This window comes from Cricetulus griseus, assembly GCF_003668045.3.
Source record: "Cricetulus griseus strain 17A/GY chromosome 1 unlocalized genomic scaffold, alternate assembly CriGri-PICRH-1.0 chr1_0, whole genome shotgun sequence".
Classification (NCBI taxonomy): domain Eukaryota; kingdom Metazoa; phylum Chordata; class Mammalia; order Rodentia; family Cricetidae; genus Cricetulus; species Cricetulus griseus.
Window position 1 is genome coordinate 196,852,415 of NW_023276806.1, and position 24,750 is coordinate 196,877,164.

At 42.2% G+C, this 24,750-nt stretch overlaps 1 protein-coding gene across 3 annotated transcripts in view; it reads left to right on the top strand.

The window, feature by feature from the left end:
- Tsga13 (testis specific 13) overlaps positions 1-24,750 on the top strand; it is a 312,864-nt gene that overhangs the window by 199,179 nt on the left and 88,935 nt on the right. The gene's annotated exons all lie outside the window — the stretch shown is intronic.

Consider the following 24,750-nt stretch of genomic DNA (forward strand, 5'->3'; position numbering starts at 1 on the left):
ATTTGTAGAGTTAAACCTTAAATTCAATAACATATTATCACAATATTTTTGGTTTCTGTAATTCTTCTGCTATGGTTATCAGAGAAGTCATGTGTAACTAGGGGCATACCTAGGTCTTCTAGAACATGAATGTGATTTTAAAGGCTGATTGTGATCAATAGAACATAGTTTCATAAGTGCAAATTAGGCATGGATATAAATATAATTTTAAATGCTAGATTGTATAAAATTGTATTTTTAAGGATGACAAATATCTCAAACATTACCTGATTTTTTGTCATTTGCATCCCCAAACCCTGCTTTTTCCTTTGTGTTTTGGCTGCATTCTCTTTGATTGCCTGTTCATATAACAGCAAGTTCACAGAATTTTCTCCAGAAAGACGGCTTACTCTTCTAGCATAGTTAGTATAACTTCTGTTGTTGTTTTTGAGACAAGAGTCTCGCTGTGTAACCCTGGGTATGGAGGAACTCACTACAAAGACCAAGGTGGCTCCAAGCTAGCAGTGGTCCTCGTGCCTCTGACTTCTGAATGTTGATTTATGGGAATGAGCCAGCAGTAAAGTCAGTGCTTTGTGATTCACTGTCAGACTTCGTAAGAGGCACAGCTCTGCCTGAGAAGCCATTCTTTGTGACTGTGTCCCAGATCTATGCCTTGTAGGAACTTTTTTGTGGGATTCTTATACAAGCTCACAGCATTATTTATAATTGAGTATGCTACATTATTGAGTGTATTTCTGATCAAAGAACACTTTTATTTTGATTAGGTATCTCTGAGACTCACATCCTGAGCTTAGCATCGTCTTTGTCTAACAAGGTCTATCAGAGTTCTCTGTGGAGAGCTTCCTCTCTGGGCTGCTACCAGCATTATTTTGGTGCTGGGCACACACTCTTACCACAGCAGGACCACCAGTCCATACCTATGTCACCTCATAGTGTTCACACTCGAGGGGTGGCAGGATTATTGGGAGTCATTCCTACACTGCCTTGTAATAACAGCTCCACAGAAATGATGGCAAATATTCACTCTGCTAACCCCAAACTACAGGAACCCCATGCTCCACTGAGACCGCCAACTCCTCACCCCCCCAACCAGATCCAAGTGATGCCCAAAGCCACCCAGTAGCTCCCAGCCTGAGTAAGTGTGTGACCAAGAGAAATGTGATAAAGAAATAACAATCTAACTGTGGTTATGATAAATGTCATGCTAGTACAAACTTTACAGAAAGGTGACATTTTAACACATTGCTAGGTCTCTTCATGGGGCCCGGAAAGAGCCTGTGCACGGGGGTGGACCTGAAGATTTCTCTCATTAAATGGGTTTCTATCTCTAATCCTTTACCACTGTGGAAAGAACATGCCTGCCATTCCAATCATGAAAAAGCATTTCCCTTTTCTTCAAAAAATAAAAAAAATTCAGGTGTGTGTGAGACAGGAGACAGCCAGTTCTTTTAAAAATAAAAACGAGCAAGCCTTCTAACACATTCCAAATCCCAAATTTATTCCACCATTAGTAATTCAGAGGATGCCAAAGAAAGCAACCCCATGCAGCGAATGCTCTAAGTTGAACGCAGTGGCCCCTGTGGGAACTGAAAAGCTTCCTGGAGACAGAAAGGCTGGTGAAGCGAACAGAATGGGTACCAGCGCCAGATAAAGGAAATGTGCTGATAGACACAGTGTTTTTAATGTTTAAAACAGCTTTATGCATATATGTGGGTGTCCATCTGGGTTTGTGTACATGAGTGCAGTGCCAGAAGAGGGTGCCGGGTCCCCTGGAGCTGGGCTGACAGATGGTTGTGAGCCACCTGATGCGGGTAACTCAGGTTCTCTGCTAGAGCAGTATGAGATCTTAACCACCCAGCCTCTCCAGCCCTACAGTGGAGTTATTCAGCCACCAGAAGAATGACACACTTCCCTTTGTAGGAAAATGCACAGAACTGGAGACCATTGTGTCATAAAACTAACGTGTAAGGAGTTCCTTCTCAGAAGGAACAACAAAGGCCTTGGGAAGTTTTGTTTTTTGGTTTTTTTTTTTTTTTTTTTTTTTTTTTTTTTTGGTTTTTCGAGACAGGGTTTCTCTGTGGCTTTGGGGGCTGTCCTGGAACTAGCTCTTGTAGACCAGGCTGGTCTGGAACTCACAGAGATCCACCTGCCTCTGCCTCCCCAGTACTGGGATTAAAGGCGTGCACCACCAACGCCCGGCAAAGCCTCGGGAAGTTTTATGTCTTCTCTCAGATGTGGAATTTAGGGTAAAAAGTGAAGGTCATGAAAGCAGTGGGGGACTATTAGAAACAGGGAGGGGAAAAGGGAGGGGAGAGGGAGGAGGGCACAGGACGGGGAGGAGAATAAAAGTATATAAATGCATGTATGAAAATGTAACCTTCTAGAGCAGTGCTCTCAACCTTCCTAAGGCTACGGCCCTTTAACACAGGTCCTCACGTGTGGGGACCCCCAACCATCATATTACTTTTGTTGCTACTTCACAACTGTAATTTTGCTGTAATGAATCATAATGTAAATGTGTGATTTGCAGTGTATCTGATATGTGACCCCAAAGAGGTCACGACCCACAGGTTGAGAACCACTGCCTTAGCATGTAGAATTAATATGCATTACTTAAAATTTGGAAGTTACATTCGTTCTGTATTAGTCTATGAGTGTGCGTGTGGAATAAATGTGCATGCTTCGATCAAGAATACCTTATTGCTGAAACTGCTAACGGTCTTCTAAAGTTCAGTCGTAATCTTTTGGAGGTGCTATGGTTTCTGATCAAACAGGGCCTGGGGTATCAAAGGTTGCGGCAGTTTGGGTGACTTCATAAGTCAACAGTGATATTTGCTGTATCAGTTGTTGACTTCCACAAAAGAGTTATCTATAGCACAAGATGCTGCTGGGTACCACTTTACCCACAGCAGAATATCGTTCAAATTTGGAACCAACCTTCTCAATTCCTGCTGTTGCTATAGTAACTAAATTAATGTCATCTTCCTAATCCTACACCATGCACAGCATATTCACCAGGGGTAGACTCCATCTCGGGGAAAGCACTTTCTTCACTCTTCCACAGAAAGGTCCTTGGTGCCTTCAACTTCTATGATGCACTTGTAACAATTCAGTCACGTGGCCAGCCTCCACTTCTGACCTCTTACCACTCTAAAACATCTGCATTTGCTTATTCAAGTCTTTGAACCCTCAAAATCATCCATTTTAGAACAAACTTCTAGACTCCTAGGAGTGCTAATATTTTGGCCTCCAATGCATTGAGATTTTCTTTCTTTCTGTGTTTTTTTTTTTTTTTTTTCTAAACACAGGGTCTCATATAGTCTAAACTAGCTTCCAACACTGTGGAGCTGAAGCTGTTCTAGTTGGTTTTCCTGCTGTAGTAATAGAACACTGGCCAACATGGGAGGAAAGGGTTTATTTCACCTTACAAGTCATAGTCCATTGTTAAGGAAAGCCCAGGCAGGGTCCAAGGAAGCAGAAACCATGGAGGGAGGAGTGACACTTGTTTGTCCCTCTGTTTTGCTAGCTTTCTTGCATAGCCCAGACTCACCCTGCATAGGGATGGACCACCCACAGTGACCAGGGCCCTCTGAAACCAATTATCAATACTTGCCTGGTTTCTATGGTTACTCCAGGTTATGTGCTTGGAGCTAGGAACCACAAACAAGAAAGAACCTGTGAGTTGGGGTGGGAGGGAGGCACACACCTTTAATCTCAGCACACAGGAGGTAGAGGCAGGTAGATTTCTGTGGTTTGGAGACCAGCCTGGTGTATATTAGGAGCTCCTGGCCAGCCAGGGCTATATAGAATACATAGAAAGACCTTGTTTCAGGATGACATTTGTTACCCCACTAGTTACCCCACTAGTGAATGAGGGTTTTTACCCCCAGATCCTTACCAGCATTTGTTATCAATTGTTTTCTTGATCTTGGCCAATCTGACTTGGAGGAGATGAAAAAATAGTTGTAATTTGAATTTCCCTAATTGCTAAGGATGTTGAATAAGTGTGTTTCTTAGTCATTTTATTTCTTCTTTTAAGAACTCTCTGTTCAGATCTGTAGCCATTTTTCAACTGGGTTGTTTGCTTTCTTGAGTCTCTGTTCTGAGTTCCTTTTACATCCTGGATATTGGTCCCCATCAGATGCTCAGCTGGCAAAGGTTCTCTCCCACTCCGTGGGCTTCATCCTCACTAGATCTTTGTTTTGTTTGTTTGTTTTTCTGGATGGAAGTCTTGTAGTTTCATGAGGTCCCACTTGCCCATTGTTGGCCTTAATTATCCCTGGGCAGATGGAGTTGTATTCAGAAAGCCCTTTCCTACATCTGTATCTTCTAGGGCTCTGCCTATGTTTTCCTCTATCAGTTTCAGGTTTCACACCGATGTCTTCGATCCTTTTGGACTTAATTTTTGGGCAGAGTGACATTGGGTCTAATTTCATTCTTCTACATGTAGACATCCAGTTTTTGCAGCATGATTTGTTGAAGATGCTGGTTTTTATTTTTTTCTCCAATGTATGTTTCTGACATCTTTGTCAAATGACTGTAGTTATGTACACTCATGTTTGGTCTTCTATTTCATTCTGTTGGTCTATATGTCTGTTTCTGTGAAGCTACCATGCTGTTTTTATTACTATGACTCTGTAATAACCCTAAAATCTGGAGTGGTAATTTCTCCAGTATTTTTCTTTTTGCTTAGAATTGCTTTGGTTACTATCCTAAGTCTTTTGTGGTCCTATATAAATTAAAGATTTTTATTTTCTGTTTCTGTAGAGATTTTGATTGGGATTGCACTGAATCTGCAAATGGCTTTTGGTAGAATAATCATTTTCACAATGTTAATTCTATCAATCCACGAGCATGGGAAATTTTCCCATTTTCTAGTTTTTCTTAATCTCTTTCCTCAGAGGTCTAAAGTTTTTATTGTAGAGTTCTTCTTCCTGGATTGTGTTTGCACCTGATATTTGGCTTGCTCCAGGGCTTTGGTGGACAGAAGTGTGTCCATGATCTCTTTCTCACCATGGTGGTTGTTGGTATATGGGAAGGATACTGATTTTTGAAAGCTGATGTCACATCCTGCACACTTCAATGAAGTTATTAATCATTTCTACAGGTTTTCTGGTGATAACATCTCTTATGCATAATTTGATATTATCTATAGATAAGAATATTGACTCCTTTTACTACTTATAGTCCCTTTAATTTCCTTCTCTTGCCTTATTGCTCCACCTAGTGCTTTAAGCAGAGTATTGAAAGGGAGTGTGGAGAGTGGACATCCTTGCCTCATTCCTGATCTTAATGGGATTGCTTCAAGTTTTTCTCCACTTAGGATGATGTTGGCTGTGGGTTTGCCGTATGATCGGGGATGCCCTTCTGTATGCTGTGAATGTATGTTTCTCTTATTGGTTGATGAATAAATGCTGATTGTCAAGTAGCCAGTCAGGAAGCATAATCAAGGCTACCAGACCAGGAGAATGTTGGGAAGAGGACTCAGAGAGGAGGCACCAGGGAGATGCCATGTGGCTACTGGGAAGGTACTACACCAGGCATTCTCCAGTAAGATAAGGCCATGTAGAAATACATAGATTAATAGTTATGGACTAATAATTATGACAGAGCAGCCAATAAGAAGCTTAAGTTATTGGCCAAACAGTTTATAATTAGTATAAGCTTCAATGTGTTTATTTGGGACTAAACATCTGTGGGATTAGGTGGAACAGAAATTCCTCCTCAGCCATATATGGCCTTTATTATGCTGAACTATCTTCCCTCCAATCCTACTCTAGGACTTTTATCATGAAGGCATGTTGGATTTTGTCAAAGGCCTGTTCTGCAGCTATTAAAATGATCATGTGGTTTTTGTCTTTCCATCCATTTATGAGATTTAATACATTTGTTACTTGTATATGCTGATCTATCCTGGCATCTCCAGAATAAAGCTAACTTCACTGTGGTGGATGATTATATATATATATATATATATATATATATATATATATATATATATCCGTGCTCTGCTTCCAAGTTCCTTACTGGGTATTTTTGCAACTGCTTTCATCAAGGCTATTTTTGTTGCTGTTGCTATGTCTTTACTGAGTTTTGGTATTAGAGTAATGTTGGTGTTGTGTTTTGAAAGAAAATGACCCTCAAAGAGAGTAACACTATTAGGAGGTATGGTCTTTTTGGAGGAACAGTGTCATTGTGGGGGTGGGCTTTGAGGTCTCTTTTGCTCAAGCTCCCCTCAGTGTGATGGTCAGTCAACTTCCTGCTGCCTCTGAGTCAAGATACATCCAGCTCCATGTCTGCCTGCATGCTGCCCTACTCCCAGTCATGATAATGGATTGAACCTCTGAAACTGTAAGCCACCACCTCAATTAAATGTTTTCTTTGTAAGAGTTTATTTCACAGCAATAAAAACCCTGAGACGGCTGCATTCACAGAAAGAGTTTGGAAGTACTTTATTTTCTTCCTTCCTCCCTCCCTCCCTCCTTCCTTCCTTTTTTTGAGTAATTTAAAAAGTGTTGGTTGAGTTGGGCGGTGGTGGCACACATGTTTAATCCCAGCACTTGGGTGGCAGAGGCAGGTGGATCTCTGTGGGTTCCAGGCAAGCCTGGTCTATAAAGCTACACAAAGAAACCCTGTCTTAAAAAAAAAAAAAAAAAAAAAAAAAAGAAGTATTTGTTGTAGATCTTCTTTGAAAATCTGGTAGAATTCTGTTGTGATCTGGATCTATGCTTTTATCAGTTGGAAGACTTTTTTTTACACTGTTTTTATCTCCTTATTTGTTATGGTTCTGCTTAAGATGTTGTTCTTGGTTTAACTTTAGCAGTTTGGGTGAATCTAGGAATGTATTCATTTCTTTTATATTTTCTAACTTAATGAGTATAGGTCTTTAAAGGATTCCCTTAGATATTAGATGTAAAGCAAAGGATAACTAGTCCATAACCCAGAGAAGCTAGGTAACAAGGAGAACCCTAGGAGAGACATACATGGATCCCCCTTGGGAAGGGGAAATTGACATCTCCTGAGAAAATTGGAAGTGTGGCAGGCAGGCAGAAGGGGAGGGGGGAGAAATAAAGGGGAGAACATGAGGGAACAGGATGGTCGAGAAAGGAAAAGGACAGAGAGGGAGAGCAAGGAAAGAGATATCTTGATGGAGGGAGCCATTATGGGGCTATTGAGAAACCTGGCACTAAGAAAATTCCTAGAAATCTACAAGGATGACCCCAGCTAAGGCTCTAAGCAGTAGTGGAGAGGGTGCCTGAACTGGCCTCCCCCTGTAATCAGATTGATGACTACCTTAATTATCATCATAGAACCTTCATCCAGCAACTGAAGGAAGCAGATGCAGAGATCCACAGCTAAGCACTGGGCCAAGCTCCCGGAGTCCAGGCAAAGAGAGGGAAAAGTGATAATATAAGCAAAGGGGTCAAAACCATTTTGGGGGATGCCCATAGAAACAGCTGACCTGAGCTAGTGGGAGCTCACTGACTCTGGATTGACAGCAGGGGAACCTGTGTAGAACTAAACTAGGCCCTCTGAATGTGGGTGACAGTTGTGTGTCTTGGGCAGTCTGTGGGGCCACTGGGAATGGGACTAGGATTTATCCCTAGTGCTTGAGCTGGCTTTTTGGAGTACATTCTCTTTGGAGGGAGACCTTGCTCAGCCTACATATGGCGGGGAGGGCCTTGGTCCTGCCTCAAAGTGATATACCAGATTTCGCTGACTCCCCATGGGAAGCCTTACCTTCTCTGAGGAGTGAATGGGGGTGGGATGGGGGGACGATGGGGGGGGGGCTAGCAGGAGGAGGGGAGGGAGTGGGAACTGGAATTGGTATGGAAAATGAGAAAAGATTGTTTTAAAATAAAAAATGATAAAGAATTCTCTTATTCTTAATTGATTTACTGTCTCTTGGAATGTTCTGTTTAATCTGTGACATCTTTCTGTCTTTCAGTTAATTGGGCTAAACTTCTGTTCATCTTACTACTCTTTAAAAAAAACTCCTTGTGTTTTCTTTGTTTCTAGTTTTTCCAGTTTGCCACATCCTTGAGTTGCATCATTAAGTAGCTTTTGTGTTTTCTGTTGTTTTTGTTTGTTTTTAAAGTAGTCATTTAGAGCTATAAATTTTCCTCATAGGACTACTTTTAATGTATTTTAGAGGTTTTGTTTGTATTATTGTTTTCATTTAATTTCAAAATTTTTGTATTGTTTTCTTGATTTCATTTTGACCCATTCATTATTCATGATGTGTTTCTTAATTTCCATGTGTTTGTGTAATTATTAGGGATTTGTTTGCTGTTGATTTTAGGCTGTTTTTTTTGGTTTTTGTTTTTGTTTTTTTTTTTTTGCATTGTGGTCAAAAAGAATACATAAAATCATTTCAATTTTCTTAATTTGTTAAGATTTGTTTTGTGGGGCTGGAGAGATAGCTCAGCAGTTAAGAGCACTGACTACTCTTCCAGAGGTCCTGAGTTCAATTCCCAGCAACCACATGGTGGCTCACAAACATCTGTAATGAGATCTGGTGCCCTCTTCTGGTGTGCAGATATACATGCAGGCAGAACACTGTATACTTATAAATAAATAAATAAATCTTTAAAAAAAGGTTTATTTTGTGTCCCAAGATATGATCTATTTTAAAGATGATGCCATTGGCTGCTAAATAGAATGTATATTTTATGGTGTTTGGTGGCTATCTGTTAGATCTCTTTTATGTATAATGTTATTCAATGCTGGTGTTTCATTATTTTTGTTTAGATGAACTGTTTATCGGAGAAGGTGGAATATTTAAATCACCCACAATTACTGTGTTACGGTTAATCCGTGTCTCTAATTCTAGTAGTACACTTTTCCTAAGTTTGTTGCATATGTGTTTAGGATGGCAGTGTCTTCTTGGCTCACTGTTCCTTCTTTATCTCTTCTGATTAGTTTTAGTTTGCTAGCTAAATAGTAACTTGAAAGTTTCTGTGGAAATAATAATTCCTAATATTTGTATGGTACTGTAATGATAAACTCTTTCAGCCAGCTGCCTGAGTTCCACCACCATGCTAGGGCACCCAAATAACACTCAGAATCTTAAGTTAGTTACAATGCTGTTGGCCAATGACCAGGATTTCTATTTGCTAGCTCAGTCTTATCAACCATAACTATTAATCTATATATTTTATAAGGACTAATCTAATGGAGGACGCTGGAGTAGTGTGTCCACTCTTCCTGGAGATCACATGGTGACTCCTGTCTTTACTACATTTCCCAGAATCCTCCTCGACACCTAGCTCCACCTATCTTGCTTCCCTATTAGCCAACAGTGCTTAATTTATCAACCAATATGGCAAACATATTCACAGAAGGACTTCCCCATCATCTCCTCTTTTCTGTCTAATTAAAAAGAAGAGTTTTAACATTAACATAGTAAAAATAAAACAGTTATCAAGTAAGAACCATAGTTACAATATTTAGTCCATTAACATTTAGCAAGATTTAAAGAAAATATCCTATCTATCCTATCTTTGTGAGTCTAAGGTCTTATATGTAGCTTATCTTTTATAATAACTAAAGAAACTATAACCATAACTATCTATCTTCAACTCCATCAAACACCACAGAAGGATAATATATAAACTCTAGACTTGACAGAGACATCTCACTACCTGGACAGTCACCCAAAGTTCCTCTGTAATGTTGGAGCATCCATCTTCAGCCTATAGGCCACAGTGTGTCTGGCACACTTCTCCATGAAGCAGGAACCCTTCAGGACTGTCTTGTTTTGCAAGTTCAGCAGTCACTTTCTTGTGGGTCCTGCATGTCCAGTTTATCCAACAGACCAGGCAAGAGCAGTTTCTTGCCCAAATGGCTAATTTTGCCATGTTAAAGGGAAAACTCCAAATTGAGTTTCTTCGATGCCCATCATCCTTTCTGACTTAATTGGTGTGCTAGGAGCAGTTGTGTCTCACTGTCAAGAAAAACCCTAAACCATTTAAATACCATATATTCTGTAGGTCTTTGAAAGGTTTGAAAAATATCTATCCATCTCAAATACATTTCTGTATATCTAGAGAACCTAACTAACCTAACTGTAAGTTTTGACTATTATACCTAACTATGTACAATCTGTATTTAATTATGCATTGCATTTTAAAAGATCTGTGTAAACACAATACCAAACAAGAGGAGAAATTTACATATCACAAAATTAACCTTAAATTTGTATCAATAAGTGAAAATCCATACCAATGCAAAGTATTTATTTCTATATCCTATTTCCCTTGTTTCCTTTAAAAAGAGATTGACTGTGATCATTACCACTTATAACCAACCCCGTTTAAATGAAAACAAACATTTATAAACAATATTTGGGAATTTGGGTGTTGTTCATTCCAAACTGCTTCCTGCTGGGTTGGGGGCGATGTCCATACCATGAGGGATCATGATAAAACACAGAAACCTGGCCAGGTCCTTGTTTTTGTAGTCTGCAAGGCTGTATCATCTCAGCTGTTTTAGATGTTGGATCACCTGGGACACTGTTTCGGGGCGTCTTGCTTCATCAAACCATATTAGTCTGGAAGGAATCCATAGCTTTCCATTTTCTGTGGAAACACAAGCAAAAACTCTTTTCCCAAGTAACCTGTCCTTATATTTAAATTTAGAAGTCAAAGCATTTTTAAAATATATAAGTTGGATTAATTTAGCAGCACTTATAATCAAATGTATTTTAGCAGCTGTAGCTCTTTCCTCCGCAATCAAACAATTTAAAGACAATAGTATAACAGATAGTATCCAGACTCTGTATTTTCCATCTTTACCTGGCTTTTTATTATTCTATTTCTTTTACTTCCTTTTTTTTTTTTTTTTGAGACAGTGTTTCTCTGTGGAAACCTGCCTGCCTCTGCTTCCTTCAGCAAATCCTACCGTCGTGCGCCACCACTGCCGGCTACTCTTTCTTTCAATTACTTTATCCAGTTCTTTTCTCTCAATTGTTAGCAGGGCCTCTAAAAAGAGCCATGTGGTTTTCCCGTTTATTCTGAGTCAGGAAACCTCCCTTAGGGAAGCTGCTCAAGTCTGCTTGTTTCTAGCAAAACAGAGACCACCTGAGAAAATGCTGCTACCAAGAAGCTGTGCTTGTCTCTGTTCTTTTGCCTCTAAAATCCCTTTTTAAGCTTTTGTAAAGTTTTTATGTGGGAGTTTGTAAAGCCACATGGGCACCATCTGATAACTCTTTCCGCCAGCCGCCTGAATTCCGCCACCATGCTAGAGCACCCAAATAACACACAGAATCTTAAGTTAGTTACAATGATGTTGGCCAATGACTAGGATTTCTATTTGCTAGCTCAGTCTTAATTATCAACAATAACTATTAATCTATATATTTTATAAGGACTTATCCAGGACGCGGGACAAGTGTGTCCTCTCTTCCCTGCGATCACATGGTGACTCCTGTGTTTCCTACATTTCCCAGAATCCGCCTCAACTCCTAGCCCCACCTATCTTGCTTCCCTATTGGCCAACAGTGCTTTATCTATCAACCAATAAGACAAACATATACACAGAAGGACTTCCCCCATCATGGCACTTATAATAGGCATACTTGCTTTCTAGAAGATACTAGAATTAGCAATATCTACTAAGATTACATGAAACTGAAAAGATATACCACACTTAAAAAAAATAATAATCTTTAAGTTCAAAAAGACCCAGTAGGAGGTCTTCCCACCAGATTGTCTCATAGGAAGCCTTTCAAAATGGCATCTCTGCATCATGATAGTGCTGGCTGAAGTACTATGCTGGGAAGATCTGAAGGACTTTTCAAAGATTTGGGCTTGTAGAATGTGGAACCCTCTAGAGGAGCAAGCTCTGTATTTGATCCTTGTATTTGGCATTGGGGGGGGTGTCTTCTTTATTGAGAAGAATCTAAAGACCTGCAGGATCCCATTTTTCTCCAGTGATACCAGCAACAGAATGTAAGTGTCCATCTTTCAAAGACCTGATTTGTAGACACCATGCCTGTGTTCAGGTCATGCCAATCATGGTGGCTTGAAAGAAAATGGCCCCCAAAGGGAATGGCACTATTAGGAGGTCTGGCCTTGTTGGAGAAGGTGTTGTCTTTTTGGAGGAAGTGTGTCACTGTGGAGGCAGGCTTTGAGGGTTCATATATGCTCAAACTACACCTAGGGAGATAGACTACTTCCTGTTGCCTGCAAGTCAAGATGTAGGACACTCGGCTACTTCTCCAGCACCGTGTCTGCCTACACTTCACCATGTCACACCGCCATGACAGTGGACTAAACCTCTGAAAATGTCAGCCACCTGTGGTGGTTTGAAAGAAAATGGCCACCAAAGGGAGTGGCACTATTAGGAGGTGTGGCCTTGTTGGAGGAAGTGTGTTGCTGTGGGGTTGGGCTTTGAGGTCTCTTTTGCTCAATCTTCCTTCAGTAGGACTGTCAGTTCAACTTCCTGTTGCCTACAAGATTCAGGACTCTCAGCTACTATAGCACCATGTCTGCCTGAAAGCTGCCATGCTGCCTGCCATGATGATAAAGGATTGAACCTCTGAACTGTAAGAGAGCCACCCTGTTACGATAAATATTTCTGCCAAAATCCGCTGGGCCCCATCGCCACGTGTAAGCTTTTCGCCAGCCGCCCGCCTGAGTTAGGACCCAAATGAATACACAGAAACTTGTGTTAGGTACAAAGCTGCTTGGCCAATGACTAGGATTCTCATCTGTTAGCTCAGTCTTAACTATCATAAACCTATATATTTTATAAGACTTATCTTATCGGACGCCTTATTGGCATCCCTCCTTGCTGTGGATCACATCCTGCCACTGGAGCAGGAGCAGAGGGGAAAAGAGGGCCCTTCCTGTTTCTCCTTCACTTAAATATGAGTCTCCTTGCTATGTCACTTCCTGCCTGGATCAGTACTTCTCTACTACATTTCCCAGAATCCTCTTTGACTCCTAGTCCTGCCTAACTTGCTGTTTCATTGGCCAAACAGTATTTTATTTAACAATCAATAAGATAAACATACACAGTACATTCCCTATCACCACCCCAATTAAATTTTTCTTTATAAGAGTTGTCGTGGTCACGGTGTCCCTTCACAGCAATAAAAACCCTAACTAAGGCACCACCTCAATGCAATGTTTTTCCTTTAAAGGAATTATTGTGGTAATGGTGTCTCTTCACAGCAAAAGAAATCATAAGACTCTAAGCCAAACCCAACCTCAAATCAAACACTATGTATTTCAAAATGTCTGAATATAAAGAGAATGCCAGGCAGCAATGAAATTTCTACAGAATTTTTTTTTTCTTTTTGTTCTATTTACGTAAGAAGTTCCCCTGCTCCCTCCAAGACACACACATCAGCGCTCCACTCGGCTGGGGAAACCTACACTTATTAGGGAATGAGTTTCTTTAAAACACAAAGGAGATGCTTTTCCAGCCATAGAAAGGGAACTATCTCATGATTACATCAAGAAGGAAATTGGAAACTTACAACCTAACACAAAATGAGCACAGTGTCTGCTCTTGTCAGCTAAGGAAGGGAAAGAAAAATCTCATCATCTCAAGTTGTGGGAAATGGAATATGGAATTTTGGTGAGCATGATTTCCAGTTAAAATTGCCCTAGTTATTAAGTTTAAGAGAAAAAGAGGAAGGAGGGACAGACAGACAGACAGACAGACAGACAGACAGACAGACAGACAGACAGACACAGAGAGACACAGACACAGAGAGCAAGTCCTTCAAGCAAGAGATTTATTATGTAATTGGTATAACATAGGTCTGAGGGATCGTTCCAGCCTCACTAGACAAAGCAAGGTGTCCATTTTCAATAGTTTTCAAGGGGTGGGAGGTTTGCATCGTGACAAAGCAGACTTGGCTAATATGTGACCTATGACAGAGGCAGGGGAGAGAAAGACATACATGACTTAGGCTATTTGACGAGGGTCATTCTTTGTCTGGATAGGGAAGTGTGTGACCCATGCAGTGGGACAGTAGTCAAGCTGCTGCCTAACCCCAGGCAGCAGGAGGTGGGGGCTGGATATGTTCTCTCTCTGTTGTTGGCTTGAGGTCTCTAACACCAGGTCCCTGCCCAAGAAAAATATAAGGCTCATTAGCACTGAGGTTTTTCCATACCTTGCTGTCACAGCTGCCACTGCTGTGTTTACAATATGCAGCTTCAACCTCCACTTCCCCACAGCAGTCCTGAGATCAACAGAAGGTGGCAATTTAAAGTAACAGTTTTAAAGCTAATTGGACAAGACACTCCTTAGGCAGTCTGACCAGAACAACACTAAGAATCATGTCCTCACCCTCAGCTGGACCACATGCCCAGATGTAACAGCTCCATCCATTTTCCAAGATGGTGATGTCCTTGGTCTGGCTTCTTGGTTCCCCCTGCTGTGAGCTGGTTTGGAGAAAGGAAAGTATTTATGATTTAAAGTTGGGACTTATTTTTTCATCTCAATTTTCTTCCTTCAGGTTTCCTAGACTATTTACGAATAAGAGGTTAACCCGCTGTTGTGTGATGATAGATTATTTCACCAACAAAGAGATTTTCAGATTTGCTTTATGTTTAGTTTCCAGGTCCATCACTGTTATAACTGGGGTTTCCCCCTGTGTCTTTTTTACTTCCTCTTCTACTCAGAGGGATAGTAAAGAAATATGAAAATTGTCGAGCAAAATTGACTTCATTGACTTATTGTCTGATCCAGTCTCTCAAAAAAGGGCAACAAGTCATTTCCAATAGGAATTAAGTCATTAGAACACATCTTTGGAGGTCTGGGACCTGTCTCCATGGATAAAGTGCTTGTCAGCAGCCTGAGGACCCGAATTCAGATCCCTAGGACCTATATAAGCTGGGCATGGTAACAGTGTTTGTACCCTAGTGTTCCTATGTCAAAATGGGAGGGAGAGCCAGACAGAGAACTTCCCTGGGAATTCACAAGCCAGATATAGATAGATAGATAGATAGATAGATAGATAGATAGATAGATAGGGTATGTACAACAGATCTGTCTCAAACACAGTAGAAGATAAAGGCTTATGCCCAAGGTTGTCCTCTGACCTCCACATTCTGGGACACACACCTACACTTGCACACACACACACACACACACACACACACACACACACACAAAGCCTTTTAGTCTTTGTAATGGCAAAGCAAGTTGATTAGCTCGTGTGTGTGTGTGTGTGTGTGTGTGTGTGTGTGTGTGTGTGTGTGTGTGTATTCTGAAATATTTGAACAGCTGCCTTCCCAGGATTCTTTCCAATGTGCTCCTAAAATAAGGCTCAAAGGTTCACAGTCTTGAGAAAGGTGATTTATGTTACAGACCCTCTGATGGATGTTCCAGATGTTCACAGCAGCCGTTCTCAAAGGAGATTTCTAGACCAGCAGGCGCAGGCTCACAGACAGCACGTTGTCCCACACCAGACCAACAGAACCAGGCTGTAGAGGTAGCCCCCAACAGTCTCCAGGACCCCTTATGTATTCTAACCTTAGGGTACCACTTCCGTATATTTTCATAATTCTGAGGTGTAGCATTACAAAGAGAAAACAGTGAGAAAATCAGTTTCAGTGAAAACAAATTCAAGCAGAAGAAACAACAGAAGCAATGATGGGCTGGGGGCCATCGCCCTGGCCACAGAAGCCACTTGTATGTCCCTCCCAGAGTGTGATAGAACAACTCATAACCCAGCATCTCCTCTGGCCGGTGGGTACCCACACCGTGCAAGGGTTTATACATTTCTCTCCCAAGGAAGACATCAAAGCACACACAGAGAGAGTAGCCGCCCCTGGAATTTCATTTACAGCTTGTATAAAACACAAATTAAAGACACAGGACCAAACAGAAGAATTCACTTCAGATGATCAAAAATAGAGATCCAGTGAAGGTGAGGGCAGGATCAAAGGACCAGTCAGGGAAAGATGAGGGACCCAGGGATGAGCAGCGGCTCAAAGCCATTGCCATCTCTTTCAGGGAAGAAGAGGAGAGAGAGACTATTCCTGGGGACCAAGTGGCCCAGTGGGAACCACTTTCATGGAAAGAACCTGGTGTGGAAGGAAGGAAGGGATGTCCTAATGCAACCCTATTGTGTGTCATCTCTTTGCATTTGACAAACTCAGCAGGAGCCAGTGGCAAGGAGCCTCAGGTGACTGAATTGCAGGGTCCAGCTCCCTGGACTCCCACAAAGCAGAGAGGTTGAACTGTGTGGGTGGGCCGGAAGTAGTGGAAAATAAGAAGTCCACACACAGGGCTTCAGTGTTTGGATTCATGGAGCTATGTTTTGGGAGTAGTTACTGTCCTTTCTCTCTTTAAGATTTTTTATTACACGTCTGTGTATTTATTTTGTGTGAATGAGAAGGAGACATAGGAGCCACTGTGTGCCTGTGGAGGTTGGCAGCTTTCAAGGGTCGTTTCTCTTCTTCCACCATGTAGCCCGGGAATTGAACTCAGGCTTGCCAGAAAATGCTTTGCCCACTGAGCTATCTTGCTGGCCCATCATTGCTCTCCTTATGAAAGGCAGCTTTAATCAAGGTTGAACCTCAATTTTTAAATTACTGAAGTAAATATTTATTGTTGCAATGTTTTAGAAACTCTAGTGATGTCTGTAACTATAGCCAAATTAATTACACAAATTATCAGAGCCTTTCATAAGTTTTGATCAAGAATGTCATTAGAACAATTTATGTAGTCGAATAGCTTTTAAAATGTTGCTTGTATTCCACAAAAATGGCTCATTGAAGACATTAGCATATTTTAATTAACGGATTTGAGTAGCACAATTATATCTAAATTACATTTTGTGATCTCTCTAATAGCTTTACAAGTAATTTTCAGATATATCTGAAACTCTGCTTGGGGGTTTTATTTGGTATAAACCAACCAAGGGATTTTTAGTGACATTTATAAAAGTTTCACAGAAACATCCAATTTTCTAAGCCATATCAAGATCAAGGTTTGGATACTGTGGGAATGTCTAATTAGTACTGAGACTATCACAAAGTCACCTTCTCATTAGGTAATTATTAATTACTTTTTGACACAGGGTCTCATGTATCCCAGGCCGGCCTCAAACTTGCTGTGTAGCCAAGGATGATCTTGAGCTCCTTGCTCTCCTGTATCTACCTCCTGAGTGCTGGGGTAGCAGGTGTGAGTTACAACACCCAACAGGATGCTGGGGATCATACATGCTGAGCAACCACTCTACATGAATAGCGTCTCTGTTTCCTGGGTATATACTAATACAACCCCCAAGTTCAGGGCCAGCCCTATAGTGTGCCGCAGCTGGGCCATGAGATCCAATTCTGTCTATCTCTTCCTAATTTTGCCTTCAGTAACTGAGCATTGATAGTTCTTATATCGACAGTGTAAGAGGGAAAATTATATCAATGAAACCACCACCAACAAAAACTAACTCTCCCCCGTTCTCTCCCCCTCCTTCCTTTCTGAAAACAGAGGCCCACTCAGCTTCTCCCTAGGACCTGGTAGAGGCCTGTAATGAGGTGTTTTTGATGTCTGTGGTTTCCCGGGGAATGGCTCCTGCCATATGAGTCCCTGGAATTTAACTGTTTCGATGAACTCTTTGGAACTGATGAAATTGGTAGTATTCCTTTTGTGTGTTCAGTTAAGAATTGTGCTAAGGGACACACCTCCACTGTGGGTCTTCATCCCTGGCCTGTCTGTCTCAGGAAGAGGTGCCTGCTCTCTTTGAAGACACTCTATCATCCTCAGCCCAGCTAGTCTCTGCAGATGCTCTCCTGCACTCCTTAAATGCCTCTTGGCACTAGACTCTGTCCCTCCAGGGTCCTGGTGCCCGAGGAGCTGATTTTTCAGTTATTTTTAGGATGTATGATTTTCCTTTGACCTCTTTGCCTTCTCCTCACACACTTCTGTCACTATGGGAGAGAGGAGCACAGCCTAGCATCAACACCACATTCTCAGTTCAGAAGCCACATGACCTGTGGCCACAAGCCAAGGTCCCAAATTAACCTATGCCATCACTTTCCTCCTAGTACTTGAAACTGTAGCATGTTCTGGGCAGAATGCCAAAGGCTTTCTATCTTGGGGCCCAAAGGCCTTCATTACCTAAATAAAATGATGCCTGAAATAGAAAGGTCAGATTTTTTTAACCCTTTACTGACATTTCCTTTATGTTACAAATTATGATTTCGTGTCCTTGTGAGCTATGGAGCACCTTGATAAGGAAGTTTCCATGTAACATTTTCATAGTCATATTTAGACAAGAAGGATAATGTCTTACCAGACTCAAGCAGCAGGCAGTCTTATAGAAGTCCAAAAAAGAGATCTCCATATGTTAACTTGACAATGGAAGTCTGTGCAGCTGTGAACACTACACACTTCTTTGCAAGTCAGTTTTCCAAAACAGAGAATGGGAACTGTGATGTCACCCACCTGGCTGACCTCAGGTAAGAACCAAAATAGAGCTTGCCGGAAGCCCATGTCTCAGAATGCCAATCATTGTCCTAATTATCAACATGAAGCCCATTTGTCTTCTGGTTAACTCACACTGAGTAGAGTGGGCCTTTCTGAGTTCAAAACAGAACGTATCCATCTCTGTTGTGTTCCTTTACTTCCCAGAGTGCTTCCATGTCATGTATCGTGGCTCTGTGGTGATTGCATTTTTGAAAAAAAAAAAAAAAACAAAAAACGGGTCATATAAAGGGAAATGCATTTAACATGGGTAACTTCCTCCTGTGTCTTAGCCAGTGTTCTATGGCTGTGAAGAGACACCATGACCAAGGCAGCTGTTATGAAAGAAAGCATTTAGTCGGGAATCTGCTTACAGTTTCAAGGGTTAGTCCATTCTCATCGTCATGACAGGGAGGGTGGCAGTATGCAGGCGGACATGGTGCTGGAGGAGAAGCCGAGAGCTGCCTGATCCACAGGCAGACAGAATTTGGACATAGCGTGGGCTTTTGAAACCTCAAAGTCCATCCACAGTTACTTAGCATTCAAACACATGAGCCCATGAGGGACATTCATATTCAAAACACCACATCCTAGTATCTTGAGGGTTCCTGGTAGGACTCTTCAAGGTTGCTTTTAGATGTCATTCATTACCACTTTTCCCGGGGTGCGGTGGGGCATAGTCATGAAATCGATACCTGTAAGGACAGGGGAAAGGAGTGTATAGTTAAAGTGGGACAGGGTGTGGTCCTACTGCAGCTGGCGGCTGTCCTGCTGTCTGTGGCCCACGTCACCACCAAAGGACATTCCCATAGTCTCTGCTGCCACCAGAAGCATATTGATGTCCATGGCTTGTGCTGCTACCGGGGGCCATGTCGATGTCTGTGGTCCCTGTTGCTGCCAAGGGCCATGTTGGGGCCAGTGATCCTGCCGCAGCCAGGAGTCAAGTTAATATCTGTGGCCCTTGTTACCACCAAAAGCCGTCTGTATGTCTGTGATCTGGGCTGCCGCCTAAAGCCATAGTGATGTCCATGGGCTGGGCTGCCACTGGGGACTGTGTTGGCCTCCATGGCCTGTACTGCCAGTGGAGACCATGTTGAGGTCTGTGGCACATGTCACCAGAAACCAGGTGGAAGTCCATGGCCTGTGCTCCTGCTGACTGTAAAGGACAAGGAAGCTTCGGCAGTGGTGCCAATGCCTGCAGACTCACCACACAGTTGAGAGAGAGAGACACAGAAGGCTTCTGTGACCACCCCCCCTTCTCCCCCCACACACACCAAAAGTAACAACCCAGACAGGAAGCCATGAAAAAGAACTCTTAAAAATTGTGATAAGGATGCTAAAGTGTACCTCTCGGGGTGGGGAAGAACTCACTTTTCTTTAAGGGGGTGGCCACTGGGAGTTAATTGGACCATGCTCCAGTGACTATATTGACAATACAAATTAGACTTGCTTTTTTTAGTTTAGTTTTTTTTTTTAACTCTTTTACTGTGGGGAGGGCACAAGAGTGAGTTGGGGAGAGAGCTGGGAGCACTGGGAAGTAAGGGTGATCAGGGTGCATTGTGTGAAATTCCCAAATAAGCAATAAAATGTTATATGAAATAAAATAGAGAGGGACAAAGAAACATAGAATACAAAGAAATACATAGAAACACAGAAAACGGAATTCCTAATGGTAAAAACTCATCTCTGGCTCCCGTCTTTTTTGCTACGTATGGATGTTCTACTTTTCTTTCTCCAAATTTCTTTATTTCCTTTCTTTTCATTGGTCTGTTTGGTAACTCAGTCTGGCCTTTGACTTGATAGCCTGTTGCTTCAAAGTTCCATGCCCATGCCCTGAGCACCTGTCCTTTCACAGAGTAAAATCAGACTTAAAGGTTTTCTGTAGTCAGACAAGTTGCACAGATGAAGGGGGGGGGCTAACCTCTCACTGATTGTATCAATACTTTAATTATTTCATTATCCTGCTAAGTCTAGTGGATTATGTTATAACTACTTAAAATTCTCCTAAACACTCATTCACTGAAGTGGAAATAAAAAAAAACAAATGGCTAGAGAAAATAAGGGTTCCCCAGATGTGGATGGAAACTTTAAATTTCATGTATTTAATAGATTGGATTCTTGTAACTGCTTTAAAGGTCTTTAAGAATAAATATAGAACAGCGTGATAAACACAAAATCAGGTACCGATGGACGCCTTTTGTAAAAATGCTAATTCCTTGCCTTAAGCTCTCCTTGATCTTTTTACCCCAACATGGGAAAAAATATCATGGGAAGTAGAGTTTTAAACTAAACTATCACACTCTTGGATCTGAATCAATGACTTTCACCCAATTCCATCTGCCAGATTAGGGTCTTAATCATGTCAGACCTTTCTGTTTTAAAGCTGAAGAATTACAGACATCTGCATTTTTATTGTAAATATTGCATTTGGTTGTAGAGCAATTGAAGCTTTGTGCTCCTGAGCCTCTGAGACACAAAACAAATTTGCCTGAATCAAACAGTCCAGGTACAGGGAATTGTAATGTGGAATAAACCTTGATAAAGGAATACCAATTAGCCAGGAGAAGATCGCCTTTATGCTTGTGCTGGTGCCTTGGTTACAGAGTTTTAATTCACATGTTTTCCTTAATTGTTTCTCTCTCTCTCTCTCTCTCTCTCACACACACACACACACACACACAAAACATCAAGAGCACAGTGCCTAGCCTAGGAGGAGTCTACATAAAGGTGTGGGATGGGCTTGGGGAAGCTCCTCCATGTCCCACAAAGACAGGGCACAGCTTCACTGCTGTTGCTTCTGTCCTCAGCTTAGACATACTGTCATTGTGCCACGGAAAGACAGTGCACCTCAAGGAGAAAGAACTCACATGTTGACATTGTCAGGTGTCAGTGTGGATGCTAAGGGCTTTTTACATCCTAATAGAAACTTCTAACATGAGGGTCATAAAGAAAAACTGCATGTTTGCTCCCAAAGGCACACAAGGTGTGAAAAGTATCTAATCAGAAGGGGGAACTATGGGGGCAGAGGATGAGGCCAGTGAGAAGGGGAAACAAGATGGTAACAGGGAGAGAGAATATTAGCAAGCTGTGTGTGTGTGCGCGTGCGCGCTGGTGAAACCTATTATTTTGTGTGACAATTTTAAAAAGAAAAGAAGAAACTGCTGGCATGGAAAAACAGACAAGTGCCACTCACTTGGAAGAAGGGAGATGGAGGAAACGTCAGAATCAAGAGGGGAGACGTCGTCAGAGAGAGGAACTAAGGAAGAAGACAGGCAAAAAGTGTTAGTGTGCTTGGATGCTCTTTTGACCCCCGGTTCCCAAATAATGACACGGAGACTTCTAATTAGTTATGAAAGCTTGGCCTTACCTTAGGCTTATTCCCAGCTATCTCTTACAGTTTAAATTAACCTGTTTATATTAATCTATGTTCTGCCATGTGACTTGTTCTCGCTCATCCATACTGTATGTCCAGCTTCCCCATGTCTCGCTGGCAAAACCCCCATACCAGATTCTAACCCAGAGATCCTCTCTGCCTGGAAGTCCCACCTATCCTCTTCCTGTCTAACTATTGGCTGCTCGGCTCTTTATTAAACCAATCAGAAGGTGCCTTGGCAGAGACACATCTTCACAGTGTACAAAAAGATTATCCCTCAACGAGTTGGTATAAAATCCATAGAGTGAAAATGGGATTCCATAAAAAAGAACAATATGGAATTAAAAAGAAAAGGAAAGAGCATATGTCAAGTAAAAATGCTGGTCAAATTGGAAAACAGAGACTGCAGTATAAGAACCAATGAAGGTTTCTCTTCTCTCCAAAGGGAGGAAACCCGGCGGGTTTCACTGTGCAGATGGCCCTGCTCCTCATGTGTGAGTGTGACAGAGCCACCTCCCAGTGCTTCCTGCCTTCTCTCCACACTTCTGTCCTTTGGGGGCCTCCTGCTCGGAGTTCCCGTCCTACCCGGTACATTGTCACAGGAAACCATGGTCTGGGAGTGGACATCTCAGCCTGTGAGCAAACAGAGGAATGAGCGTGTTACGTCAGTAGCAGACAGGCCAACACCAGGAGCGATTCCTGCCGTGACTTCACAGTTTGAATCCGGGACAAGGTACTCAGCCCCCAACCCGTAACGAGATTTAATGACTTGTACAGAACAGGTGGCATAGGCAAAGCCCTTAGCTGGTTTCCCTCCCCCTAACTGGGACACCGAGGCCCTTTACACAGGCCAGGATAGGGACAAGAGAAACTAGAGGAATTGATTTCCTAGAATTCCATACAAAGGGACTGATCATAGGACGTGGGACACACACCGAGTTAAGATTCCCTATGCACGAGAGCATAGGTTCGTATCCAGAACTTATGAAAATGGAGTAAAGCTTAAACACTGTCTGCCCTCGAGTTTAGACCAGCTGACTGGTGTTCATGCGTGTGAGTCTGTGTATCCGTGTATGCGTGTGAGTGTGTACGCGTGTGCGCGCGCACACACACACACACACACACACACACACACACACACGAACACCCATGTATGCACATGTGTGCATATGTGGACATACAGATACATGTTCTATACAATTAGAAGAATGATCTATGACAGCCATACTTTGAGTGTATCTATTAAGTTATACAACAAACCAAAGTAAAAGAATAAATAGCAAGAGACAAATAGCAAAACATTATCAAATTAAGGCTCAAAACATACAGCAGAAATTGATTGTGGAGGCCCCTTTATGGCAACCAGCTGGAGTTCCTAATGGAGTCCCAGACAGGGCAGAGTGTCCTGGTGGGTGAAGCTTTTGGTAAAAGAACAAGCAGCAACAGACAGAGGTGATATCATCAAGTCAGGCACTCATGATGCCCAGCAGGAGCTGACGGGGAAGTTGAGGCAGTCCCTGGGGTCCCCAGCTGGGATATCTCTTTGGGCTTCCTGTTCCCACCATAAGCACTTGACATCACAGGGTAAACAATAGTGACCTCTGCTGGAAATGCCTTCTAAGTGTGTTCGAGGATGCGATGGATGCTCTTTGCTCCCTGGCAAAGTTGTGGGGTGGGGAGCAGCCCGTCCCCAGCCTTGGAGGACATTTTGAAACAAACATGCTTGCATATGAAATGGGGGAGGGGATAACCCAGTTCCCAGAGCCAGCTTCTCATGGAGTCAAACAGCACATGACAATTCGCCATTACAATGTACATCACAGTACAAGTGTACAGTGCAAGTCAACCTCGGGTTATATTATTCCAGACATCCACCTCATTTCTTTGAGACAGGATCTCTCATTGGCCTGGAGCTTGCTGGTTAAGCTAGGCTTGTTCAGAGTCCTCTTGTTTCTGTCTTCCCAGTGCTGGGATGATAGACTTGGGTTGTGTGGATCAAATCCAAGCCTTACTGCTCATCTAGCAGGCTTTTCACCAACTAAGCTACCATCCCAGCCCCTAAAGGTTTTCTTTATATGTCCAGAAAATAACCAACCTTAACTTTCAAATGTATTGATTCTCGTTGTGATTGGCATAAAGGGAGACTTCTGTATCTACCCCAGGAAGTAATTTGAGATGGTCTGGAAATATTGAACTTTGGAGCCATTGAGAAGACTTAGTGAGTGAAGACACTTGCTACCCACTCTGACATTCTGAGTTCAACTCCAGGGTCCACATGGTAGCAGGAGAGAACCAACTTCTCCAAGTTATGTTCTGGCACACATATGCCATGGCACCAGTGTGCCTACAGAAAGACACATAAACACAGATACATAGGTAAATAATTTTTAAAGTATCAGTTGTGGTTGGTGGCACATGCCTGCAACCCTAGCTAGCATTTGGAAACTTAGATATGAAGCACACAATTCAAGTCCAACCTGGATACATAGCAAGATCCTATCTCAAACAAAACAAAACCCTTAATTTTCATTGTTATTCTTTTGTTTAAAAAGAAGAAAAGAGAAATGCTGAGACATGAGACATGTTGACTATAAGTTTATTATAAGGCCCGGCAGAGTAGGGAGACTAAGAAGAGGAAAGGAACAGGGTAAATGGCTGACCGCCATGGCCGGTTGCCGCAGAAAGACAGAGCGCATAGGTGAGAGAGAGTAGAGAGGAAGCAGCAAGGAAGCAGAGAGGAAGAGAGAGTAAATGGGCAGGGATCTGTCTTTTTAAAGGGGTCCTCTGCATCTGCGTGCAGACTTAGTTCCCATGGAACCTTGGGCTGACCAGGGTACTGCCTGTTCCACCAGGTAGCAGGGGCAGGCCAGCATAATGCCTGAACCTGTCATTCCCACCTCTACTTATTATTTTAAAAAGGTGGGGTGTTAGACATGGCAGGTTAAGGA